We start from the raw sequence: 12,586 nt of genomic DNA on the forward strand, positions 1-12,586 counted from the left end.
TGTGGCCATGGGGGAGCTGTGGGCCCTGGGAGCCTGCCCTGCCGGGTTAGCGCTTGCCGTCTCTGTCCTGCTCTGGGAGGAGAGACTCTGCCCCTGCTTGAGACGCCGCAGTCCTGGGAGCCAGAGCCCGCGGCAGCTGGGGGCCCGCAGTGTGCGTGGAAGGTGGGCGGGGCCTGTGGCTCCCCTGAGGTCAGACGTACGTGCTGGGAAAGTGATGCACCTGGAGGCAGCTGAGGGGCACCGCAGGGCAGCGGCCCCGAATAGATGGCGTTCGGCCAAGGATTTTATGGTCTGTCTTTCTGCTAGGAGAGTCAACAATAGGTCGGGTTATTTCATCTTCCTAATCAAGCAGGTAAGTTCCAGAAACAGCTGATGTAGCCTGACTATGCTGTGTGTATGTGAGTGTGTTTGTGTTGGGGAATGTGTGTGCACACGTGTAGCTGAGTGCGTGCGTGTATATGTGTGTGTGAGTTTGTGCGAGGGGAAGAATTTATGCCTGTGTGTGTTGAGTGTGCATGAATAAGCATGTACATATGTGTGTTGTATGCATGCATACATGTTATGTGTGTACAGGTGTGTGCAAATGTGCATCTGTGGGAGTGTATGTGTGAGCACATCTGTGTAAGTGATGGTGTGTGAGAGTATAAGTATGTATGTGATAGGGTGTGTGTGTGAGATGGTGTAGATGCTGTACATGCATATGCTTGTGTGGGTGTAAGAATGCGTGTGTGCAAGAGTGAATGAAGCCAGTGTTCAATTTCTTTCCAAGACCCCCCTTGAAAGAGCATGCAGGTGCCTTCAGAGACCCCTGGCGAGACACAGTGAGAGAATGTGTCAAGAGACACCAGTGTGCCAGCAGTGTCCCACTAAGCCTGCAGCCACGCCTCTTTCCGCTCACTGCACAGACACAGGTGCAGGGCTCTTGGGGCCATGCTAAGGGGCAAACTTTGAGTCACCCAGGCCCTGGATTCAAATCTTCTGCCTGTGGGCCTTGGGCAGATCATAAGGCTTCTGCTTCCTGATCTGTAAAATGGGGTGCTAATAATCATCCACAGGTGGTTGTGACACCCAGAGGAGGAGACTACCCTGTGGCCAATGAGCAGCAGGGATTCTCAGATTATCCCACACCCCCCAGCCCTGGGGAGGCCCGTCCTGCCCTCCCTGCTTTGGGGTGCTGCCTGGCATGGAGGCTGGGCCTGTGGAGCGTCGTGTCTGAGGGCAGGTGGGCACTTCACGCCCAGCTCTTCTCCTCCACTCCCTGAGCAGTCAGCCTGTGGCCTGGACCTCTCCTTAGATCCCACGTGGACAGCATTTGGAAACAAAACTCTCCATAAATGGCCGTCTCCCGCTGCTCCTGGGTGGCTGTTAGGAGCCTGGGCTGCCAGAAGCTGCAGAAGCTGACACCTCTACTCCTGGGCAGGGTGGAGCCTGGATGTCAGAGGCCTTTTCAGTGGGGTCCAAATCTTGGATCCACCCTCCCCAGCTCTGTGACTTGGACCAGCTCCTTGACCTTGGACTTCACCTGTGAATACTTGTTGCCTAAGTGGCCCGCCTGGCTTAGGGGGTGCTGGCCCATATGGTTCTAACAAGATGTCTGTATGAGTTTCTGTGGCTGCTGGGACAGATCGCCATGACCAGGTCAGCTTAAAATAGCACACTTATCTTACAGGTCTAGAGGGCAGAAGTCTGAAATGGCCTGATGGGCTAAAAGTAGTCTGTCAGCAGGGCTGTGCTCCTTCTGGAAGCTGAAGGGGAGTGTTGGGGATTAAATCATGTTCCCCATAAAAGGCATGTTCAGGTGCCAAGCCTCGTCCTATGGGTGTGAACCTGTTTGTTCACAGGACCTTGAAGATGGCATTAGCGAAGGTGAGGCCACGCTGAATGAGGGTGGCCTTAACCCAGTAAGGCTGAAGTCCTAATAAGCAAAGGAAATTGGACATCAAAAGAGAAGCAACTAGAAGCTGAAAGTCAATGGAACCTGGAAGGGAAAGGAGAAGATGCACGACTGCCATGTGCATTCCTGTGTGATGGAAAAGCCAAGAAACCCCAAAGCTTGCCAGGCAGCCAGAAAATACCACGTCTGGGAGGAAGTCAGCCATTGAGCCCCTGAAACCGTGAGCCAGTCACTTCCTGTTGTTAAGCCAACCCATTATATGGTATTTGTTTTAGCAGCTGGGAGACTTAAACACGGAGGATTGTTTTCTTGCCTTTTCTAGCTTTTAGAGGCTGCCCACATCCCTGGGCTGTGACCCCTTCCGACATCTTCAAAGTGTATCACTCCAACCTCTGCTTCTGCTGTCGCATCTCCTGCTTTGACTCTGAGACCCTGACTCCCTCTTTCACTTATGAGGACCTTTGAGATTATATTCGGCCTACCTGGATAATGAGGATAGTTTTCCCCATGCAAGATCCTTAACTAACCACATCTTCAAGGTCCCTTTTGCATGTAAGAAAACATATTAACACATTCTGGGGGTTGGGGCATTTTGGGTAGGGACCTGATTCAGTCTTCTACACTGTTCAAAAAAAATCAGAAACAGCTTTGTTGTTGGCAGGGAGGGGAAATGTAACACATGCATCCCCAGTGCCAGTGGAATGACCAGTTGTCTCTACTCATTTGCTCCACAACTATTTATGGAGTGCCAACTGTAGGCCTTCAGGGAAGTCATGGGCTAGCGGGGGACATTGATGACAATATGATATATAAGATAGTAGATGGTGACAAGTAAAGCTGGGTAAGGGCATAGACGAGTGAACTGCTGTAGATGGGATGAGTCAGAAAGTTCTCTTCCAGGAGGTGACATTTGAGCAGAGCCTGCAGTGATGTAAAGTGGCTAGTGAGCCACGCAGATGTGGGTGGGAAAGATGTTTCTGCTAGAGGGGTCAGCAAAGGCAAAGGCCCTGAGGCAGGAGTGAGCTTGGCCTGTTGGAGGGACAGCAAAGGGACAGAGAAAGAGAAAGCCAGGGCCCAGCTAAGGTGGGGAGTTGCAGGTCAGGGGAAAGAGTTTGGATTGGGAGGTAGCCAGTGGCCACCAGTGATGATTTATTGAGGGCCCGTGATTTGCCAAGCACTGTTAGGTACCAATGTCTCCTTTAGTCCTCCCTGTGAGCCGTCGAGGTTGGTTTTGAAACTGCATTTTAGAGACGAGGAAACAAGCTCTGGGAGGAGTAACTTGCTCTTAGCCGTCATTTGGGGCAGGGTGGAGTCCAGCTCAGGCTGACCATCAGATACGTCCCCGCTGATGTGAGTTCCCCCATTCCGGGCACGTTGGCTTTTGGCAGGGGTGAGTACGTGCCCGCCACGTCATCGGGGATCAGAGTGTTCACGCTGGTCTCTGATTGTCTCCTGCCCCCGAGGGGCCAGAGGAGGGTTAGATGGAGGCGAGGACAGCAGGGTTGGCAGGAATGACGTTTGCTCTGCAGTTTCAAAGTGGAAGGTGCAGTGGTTTAGGTCTGTGCCAGAATCAGCTTCGGCCCATCTCCTGGAACTGTGGTGGGAAGAGCTGGGGCGGCAGCCTGGCCTGTGCTTAAAGTCTTCCTTCTGAGCCTGCTCCAGGGGTCCCATCAGACTCAGCATCCCACACCCTCAGGGAAAGGCGCTGTTTCAAATGTCAGTCATTCCCCACGCTGCAAGGTTCCCCCACGCTTCCACTCTAACGAAATGAGAGAGGGGGCACCTGGCTTAAGGGCAGACACAACTCCCCTGGCCTCCCATGGGGTGGGGGGGGGGCAACCCTCCAGAGGACAAAGGCATGCCTGTGATTGGTCTACATGGACAGGGACACGCTGTCGCCCTCTCTTTGGAACCTCCTGTTCTTTGGGCCAAATGGATGGTGGGTTTGCATGAGAGGGTCATACTGGCTGGGTGGGGTGAATGTGGGGAGATGCCCTGGGCAGTGTGCCCTTAGCCGTCACCCCTGGCAACCCTGGGACTGGTCACCACACTCTCTGCCCTCCCTGGCCTTTCCCAGGTTGGCGGCTCAGCCATGACCAGGGACCCTGAAGCTGAGGCCTGGAGTTGGGCTCCCTGCAGGTGAGCAGGCGAGCAATTTCCCTGGGGCTGGTGAGAAGAGTTTCCTTTTCTTCCTTCTCGATAAAAATAAAAAAGATCATAGCAGCTGCCATTTACTGTCCATTCATTGCCAGGCACATTGCAAACATCATCTCATTTAATTCTTTTTCTTTTTTTAAATTTTAAGAAATTTATTTCTCTCCCCCCCCACCCAGTTGTCAGCTCTCTGTGTCCATTTGCTGTGTGTTCTTCTGTGTCCACTTGTATTCTTGTCAGTGGCACTGGGAATCTGTGTCTCTTTTTGTTGTGTCATCTTACTGTGTCATCTCTCTGCATGTGTAGTGCCACTCCTGGGCAGGTGGCAATTTTTTTTTTTTTGGTGCAGGGCGGCTCTCCTTAAGGGGTGCACTCCTTGCGTGTGGGGCTCCCCTATGTGGGGGACAACCCTGCGTGGCAGGGCACTCCTTGCATGCATCAGCACTGCACGTGGGCCAGCGCCACACGGGTCAGGAGGCCCGGGGTTTGAACCCTGGACCTCCCATGTGGTAGGTGGATGCTCTATCAGTTGAGCCAAATCCACTTCCCTCATTTAATTCTTACACAGCTCTGTGAGGTGGTAATTGTTAGTGTCCACATTTCCCAGATGAGAAAACTGAGGCTTGATACTGTAAACAATGACAATTGCCTTTGTGCACTCAGCTGTTGAACTGGGGAGCTGAAACTTGAACCTAGATCTTTTTGCATCCAAGGGCACAAGGTTGACCACATCCCTTGTCTGGCAGCAGGTTGAGGAGGGCAGGCCCTGGCCATTTCTTCCTCTTGTCTATCCATGTGACTAGCTGAGCACTTTGTACAAAACAGCCGGTTAAAACATATTGATTTTTGAATCCATTAATGATCTCTTAAGTTTTGACAAGAGAGTTAAGTTTAATCAGAACTTTTGACAAACCCCCAACGAATTTTCCCTACTCTGTTGATTTATTTGTTCTGTCAACATTTGCTGAGTGTCCCTATGTGCCTGGGCCATTCTGCAGTGTTATTTTCTCAGTCCCATCCTGCACTGGCTCTATGTCCACAGTTTTGAAAAAGTAATGTTTTCATTGCTGTTTGGGTGAAAATACGGGAATATCTGCCAGGGTGGCCTCCTGGGGCCCAATAGCCAGAGGTTGAACGCCCCTTGCTTTGGAGTGCCACCTTCCTGTTTGCCTTGAGGCCTCTGACCTTTGAGCTGCAGGGCTTCCTGCTCAGCCTGATCTCCTTGGCATTGGGCTCCTTTCCCCTGGGCAAAAATCATGCCCTTGCTGGCCTCCAGGATGCCATTGGTCCTGGTTGGTTCCAGGGCTCTTTTCTCCAAATATCTTGGAGAGCTGTCGGGTCTTCTTTCTTTTGTCTTCTGCCCCTATCACTGACAAAAGTCCAAGAGCAGCCAGGATGGCCATGTTTTGGGCTTTTCTGGGAGTAGCTGTTCTTAAACATCTTAGCAGACAGCTGGAAAACTGATGTTTGTTGGTGTCAGGATTTGTGGGAAGAAAAGACGGATGGTGGGGTGGAGGGGCATGTTGAGTACGCAGTAGAAGTGTTTCACTAAGATAGCTAAAGTGAAAACATGCCAACTAGAATGATGAGATGTCATTTATTGTCTATCGGCTTGACACTTTTTCAAGAATAACAACAACAACAAAATAAGTGCTTGATGGTGCCCAGGCTGCAAAGTCTCTTCCTTTCCACAGTGAAATGTAAATGGCACAACTTTCCCAAAGAGCAAGCTAGCATCATGCTTGGCATTTTACACAAGCACCTACACTTTGATCCAGCAATTGCTTTTCTAGAATGGAATTCAGTTAAATGAACAGATGCAAAATAATTTATGTGTGAGGTTTGATTGGGTATAGTAGCAAACTTTTTGAAAGCTCCTAAGTGTCCAGTAATAGGAGACTGGTTAAACAACTTACGTCCATCCAGCCATTCAAATGGTGTGCATCCATTTAAATTGATGCTTGTGCACATGTTTTTGTTGCCTTGGAAACATAATAATCATGGCAATAGCATTGACAATGTGCCTCTAACGTGCCAGGTACTGCTCTAAGCATTTTGCAGGGATAGCTCAGTTAATCCTCCCAGCAACCTAATGGTGCAGGTGCACTATTAGAATAATTCCCACTCTACAGATGTGGACACTCGGCAAAGAGCCTGGATTTACCCGAGAGGCATCAAGGAGTCTCGAACTTCAGCTGTTTCCTAACCAACTACCATGCTGCCTCTCCCAGTGATCATGAGACAGAAAAATCAAGGATACAAACTGCATCTCCAGCGTGATCTCACTTTTGCAGGGAAAGGTGTCTGTTACACATAGAAAAAAGACTGGAGGGGAAAAGAGCTGTAATGCTGGTAGCCTCTGGGTGGTAGAGTTAAGGGTCATTCTCTTCTATTTTTGGATTTTTAAAATTCTCTACAAAAAATTAGTCTATTAATCTTATGATAAAAACAGAAATGTGAGAAGAGAGGGGGAGGACATGGAGAGGTGTCTGGCTGGGTGAGCAGGGCCCCAGCAGCCCTTCTCTTGGACTGTCCCAGCTGTGACCTATTCTAGCCCCCAGCTATACTTCAACTCTTGGGGGCAAGGAGGTGAGCATTTTGTGACTCCAAAGTAAGAAACAAAGACCCCTGTGTCCTCTGACGCTGGCACCGAGGGTGACCAGGTCGAAGTTATGAGTCCTTCCTTCGAGACCAGCTTTGGACGTTCCTCCCTCTAGGAACTCTTAGGGTTGGAAAAATGGTTTTGGGTTGTCTGGGGCATGTTTTACTGCCGTTTTTCTTGGTGGCAAAACAATTTCTTCAAAAGAGTCTTACTCATGAAGCAAGGCAAAGAAATGATCACTTGACATCTGGGATGGAGTTTCTTTTAGAGAGGGGATCGATTTGTGTAGGAAAGTCCCTCGAGGGTGAAGTTCCCTGAGGATGGGGTCTGTCCTTACAGTGAAGCCACAGACACAGTCCTCTGTAAGGAATGAACAAGTCTTCTGGAATGGAGGAGAGAGAACCTGGGCAAGAAGCTGGGGAACTTCTTTCAAGAGCAGGATGTCCAATTGTCCAGTTTAAGGTCTGTGATGTTGAACTTGCCACTTGCCAGCTGTGTGACCTTAAGAGAGTCACTTTACTTCTTGAACTGCGGAATTTAGCTGGAAACTGCGAACCCTCTGCTTTTTAGGGTTGTAAGAATAAGAAATGACATAGGGGCTGTGTTGGTCCTGGGCCTGGTTGTCATCAGGTCCTCGCCCTTCATTCTACTCTAGGACAGGACACGGATGGCCCTGCAGGCTCCTAGGTCAGCTGGTTCCGGCTGGGCCAGCCAGTGGGAAGCGTGCCCAGGAGAGTGGCGGGCAGGAGCAAGGGTGAGGCCCTTCCTGACTCAGAGGGGTTCCTGGGCAGTGGCTGTGTCTCCTGTGAAGCTCCAGCTCTTGCCATCGAGGCGGGGGCCTCTTCCTCCTGCCCGGCTCCCTCCAGCCTAGGGTTATGGCAGTTTCCTGCCACAGTGAATCTCTGACTGAATCACTCTCCCCTGGATGTTTTATCAGTACTTATACCACTTTTGTCTAACCAGTTCCCTGCATTAATTCCTTCTGAGTGATTTCTGTTTCCCTGGTTGGATCCTGGCTGAAAGAAAATTTGGCTTTGACCTTGATATTCTACTTGGAAGACTGAACTTCCAAGTGTCTAGTTGAGTGCCATTTCTGGAATCTGTGAAATTATTCATCATCAATTATTGAGTGATCACATAGGTTACATTACTCCTAGTTAGGTAACATCATATCATTTTTATAACAATTGAACAAAGTAAGAAAGTGTACTTCTTTTGGCTTTACTGGTAAGCATTCTTGACGTTTGGTAGACTGAAATTGTTTTTGGTTTAAAGATCAAAATTTTATCACTTGCTTGAAGTATAAATGTACATTTATTGTTGCAAGAGTAAAGTATTTCTTTAATTGATCTTGATTATGAAGGTTGTTAATTTTCTTTACTAAAATATTTAAAATTATTTTCAACAGTCAAATAGGGAGATAGAATGACAGTTAAATTAATAGAAATATTGAGAATGTTAGCTAGATAGCTTCAGGAAGAACATTATTTCCTTTCTGAGCCAACCATGTTTATAAAATAATTCAGAACAGAATAATAGAAATTAGATTGTATCACAATTGTATTTGTAGAATTATTATTGTGCTGGCATTCATAACAGTAAATAAACTAAAGTTTAATAGCTGCATTTAATTTTTAACTTTTTAATTCTATTTAGGAACTCTATTTAAGTCATGAGGATTTCAAGAAGATACCTGGGAATTTTTCATATCTCGGAAGGATGAACTGGAAATGGCCACCATTGCCATCTCGAAACAGAAGGAAAAATGCCCAAGTCGTGTACAACATGAATCTTTGATCCAGCTGTAATAAAGACTATTAAGTATAAAGAAAGAAAGTGCTAGAGAAAGATGAGGCAACCCCCAAATATCTTCCTTCTCTCTTGACCCCAGTAGAGATTGAGCATTTATTTAATGTTACAAACGCAAGCTTAGAGACCACGGGGGCCACCGGACTGCTGACAGTGCCGACGAGTTACTGTTCCTGCCCTAAAACGTCTAATGCTCTAAATGCGGCTACTAAATTAAAGCAAAATGGTAACATTGTAATAATCATCAATTTTTAAAAATAAAAGGCCAGCATTGTTCTTTCATACCAGAATTTAGTTCCGTGACAGTGTCATTTAACTTCAGCTCGGGCTAGATGCTAATTTTGGCACTCAGTCATTGGGTCAAAGTGCACGTGTCTCGCCCTACGTGTGTGTTTTGTAATTGGTGGTTTGCCTGCCAGGATCCTCCACTGGACTCTGCCGTGCACGAGGCAGCGACTGTGTGAGCCATCACTTCTCTAGCCTCAGCAATGCGATTTCTGGCCCTTATTAAGTGCTCAATCAATTCTTGTTGGATGAACAAAGTACAGTACAAGGCATTATTATTATTATGAGCCCAAGGAACTGCTGCGAGGCAGCTGCTCGGCACGAGTCAGGGCTGGCACTGCAGATGCTCAGACCCCTCCTGGGTCACTCAGAACGCTTGTGGTTGCAAGTTGCAAGGAACAGAAGAATCAGCGGGACCAGGCTTAAGCCGTGAAAGGCATCTATTGACATATCTGAAAAATCCCAGTGTTGGCATGTGTGGGGTGTAGCATGCTTCTCAAGTCCAGGAGGTTTTGGGGCTTCTGACTCTGTTTTTCTGTATTCCTTTTCTCTGCTCTCTACCCCACCGTCTGCTTCTTCCTCAACTTTCAGTGGCTCATTGCCTCCAGATCTACACCACCCAGATGGAGGAGATGGCCTCTTACCCCCCCCTCAAACCAATGTCCTGAGCTTCATTTTGATTGGGCCAATTTGGGTCACATGCCCAGCTTTGTACCAATCACTGAGGCAGGAGAGGATGGCATTCTGCTGATTGGCTTAGGCAAAAAGGTCTGTCCAATCAGATTCTCTGTGACCAAGGTGGGTGGGGGGAGTAGAATGGAGTCCACTTGGCCTGGGTGTCTTAGTTTTCTCTTTCTTCATAACAAATCACCACAAACTCAACAACTGAAAACAACACAAATTTATTATCTCACAGCTTCTGCGGGCCAGAAGTCTGGGTTGGGTTAGCTGACTCCTCTGCTCTGAACTCAGGTGTTGGCTGAGGCTGTGTTCTCTTCTGAGGCTGGGTGTCCTCTTCTAAGTGGACTGGTTGTCGGTGGAGTTCATTTCCTTGCTAGTTGTTGGCCTGAGACTGCCATAGCCTTCCCCGTCTCATCACATGCCTGTTTGCTTCTTCCAGGCCAGCCAGAGAGCCTGGAGAGGACCTCTTCCTTCTTTCACCTCTCAACCTGATTTATCGAGAGCACCTGATTAGGCCAGGCCCACCAGGATATTTTCCCCCTTTTGTTTAGGAGGCACTGGAGATTGAACCCAGGACCTCGTACATGAGAAGCAGGTACTCAACCATTTGAGCTACATCTGCTCTCCACTTTCTCTTGATTAACTCAAAGTGAACAGATTAGGGACCTTCACTGCATCAGCAAAATCTCTCCACCTTTGCCATATAATGTAACCTAATCAAGGGGTGCGAACCCATCTTAATCACATTATTCATTCACACTCAGGGGAAGGCACTACACAGGTAGTAGGCGGGGGATCTTAGCGGCCGCTGTAGGATTCTGCCTCTGACAGAGGGCAAGCATCGATGCCTCCCCACCCCCCACGCCTGATTCTTCTTCATGTCCCAGCAGATTTCCTGACCCCCAGCCCTGGCTATGCCTCCTGGGACAGTGGTCTTCTTTCAGCCTTGAGGAATTACCCGAGAGAATCACTTCTGTCCTCTTCATTTGGAAAAAGCATCAGAATCCCTCAGCCTGAATTGCTTATCAGGAGCTGGAAGCAGCTTGGTCAAATCCAGCTCTGACCAAGGCCTTCTGAGGCCTGGACTAGTGCTTCCAAAACAAACTGTGATGTCTTTATTTACCAGATGACTTTATCGGGCACTTACTAAGTGCCAAGTATTGCACTAAGCATCTTTCCCCCACGATCTGATTTAACCATGCCAATAACCCATGAGCTTGCCATTTTGCACATTCCCATTTTACAAAAAGCCTGGACTTGAACCTTGGTCCCACTGACTCCAAAACACATGCTGTCAACCACTCAGGTGGCATGCCTTCTCCCAGAATGTTCCAGACCGTGGCAACCCAGCTTCCCTATTTTGCTGATGGAGAAAGGGATAGGCATAGTTTCAAAGTCCCCACTCAGACGGTCAGCAGCATTATTGGTTTAATTTCACAAATGCGCCTGGGGCATGCAGACCAAGCCAAATCAAGGCAGGAGAACAATATCTGCTTTGTCGGTTCTCCATCCCTGGAAGCATCATGTACACATCCGTTGGGATAGATCTTGCAGGCTTTAGAGAGCTCTCCACAAGGGAAATATTCACAGGAAAGCAATCCATTTGGTACCAACTGGAAAAGAAAATGCTAGTTGCCTTTTAATTTACCTTGTGGAATGGTTGCTGCTGGGTGTGGGCTATGGCCGCTAGGTCGTGGGGCACAGAGCCAGGCACTTTGGCACCCCATGCCTTGCTCTGGGTAGCACAGGGTGTTCGAGAACACTTCCTGGATGTCTCACGCTGAAACAACTTTGCAAAACGCTCTGAGCATCGTCAAGCACACTCAGGAGCCCGGCTCTTTGCTTCAAGGCATTTTAATTACTCAGTGAACTTGCAGCAGGGGAGGCAGGACGGGGCTGAGAGGACATCAGTAGTTTGGCTGGAGTGAAATGGCCCAGATGCTGTTGCTGCATCTAACCGCTCTCTGGTCTGAATCATCCGGCAAAACCTCCTGTGCAGTGCTGTCAGGTAGAAACATAATGTGAGCCACCTACGTCATTTAAAATTTCTAGTAGCCACATTAGAAAAGTAAAAGGGAACAAGTGAAATAAGTTTTAATATATTTTATTTAATCCAACATATTGATAATATTATCACTTCAATATGTAATCAGTACAAAAATTATTAATGAGATATTTAAATTCTTTTTGTTGTTCGTCTTTGAAATCAGTGTATTTTTTTTAGAGCACATATCGATTTGCACCAGTCACATTTCAAGTCCTCAATAACGACAGGTCTTATTGGCCTGTGGGTAGCTCCAGGGTTCTCTGCCTGGTACTATAGCTCTGGTCATACTCTCCTCTGCTCAAAGACCTTCAGTGGCTCTCCAGTGCCCACTCTTTGGAACCAACCATCTATTATAGTGATTTATGTTTGTGACTGCTTCTCTCTCCAACACTAAGAGTTATTATGGCTTCACGTGGGCACTTGTGCCGACTTTATCCTAATCTGAAGGTCCCTGAACGATGTTAACCGTCTTTACTGCTGGCCTTTAATATATCTTTGTGGATTCATGATTATATCAGGTATTGTGTTGGAGGTTTTACAGGATTTGCTCCTTTCATTCTTACTACATCTCCATGAAGTAGGTATTTCCTCCCCATTTTATGGATGGAAAAACAGAGGCACAGAGTGGTGAACTTGAACTCAGATCTGTCAGATTCCAAGTTCCTCTTCAAACTCCCATCCTGCTGAGTCACATTCTGGATTCTCAGAAGGCAGGTTTCAACTGGGTTGAGTTGAAACAACAGGCTTTTGGTGATTTCTTGTTTTAGACAGCCCACGTGGAAGGCGGTGGGAGGGGCTGGGACATCTGTTAACTGGCGTGTCCTTCCTGGTCATCGGACGCAGTGTCGGTGCTGGCGATTGGAGTGCTGACAGGGCTTCTGGGAGCTGGGCTGAGCACAACCAGCGCTCTTGGCAGCCACGCAGCAAATTGGAAGGCTTCTGACTGTGTGCGATAAACGCCCGAGTGCTGCCCCTCCCGGCCCTGCATCAGGCTGATAACTGGCACTCCGCACCGCGGGCTCCCCGAGCCACTGCTGTTTACGTGCTGCATGAGTCACGCTCGTTTATTGCCAATGAGTATGACGCTTCGCCTTGGTACCTTGTTGAGAGCACA

The 12,586-nt window shown here is 48.3% G+C and overlaps 1 long non-coding RNA gene across 1 annotated transcript; it reads left to right on the forward strand.

Annotated features, from left to right (window-relative positions):
* Positions 1-1,856: 1,856 nt before the first annotated feature.
* On the forward strand, positions 1,857-8,749 carry LOC111764745 (uncharacterized). Its single transcript, XR_002797280.2, has 2 exons — positions 1,857-2,114; positions 8,307-8,749. It is a non-coding gene; the product is annotated as an uncharacterized lncRNA (long non-coding RNA).
* The last annotated feature ends 3,837 nt before the right edge of the window (positions 8,750-12,586 follow it).

This window comes from Dasypus novemcinctus, chromosome 18 (genome assembly GCF_030445035.2).
Source record: "Dasypus novemcinctus isolate mDasNov1 chromosome 18, mDasNov1.1.hap2, whole genome shotgun sequence".
In the NCBI taxonomy this organism is placed as follows: Eukaryota; Metazoa; Chordata; class Mammalia; order Cingulata; family Dasypodidae; genus Dasypus; species Dasypus novemcinctus.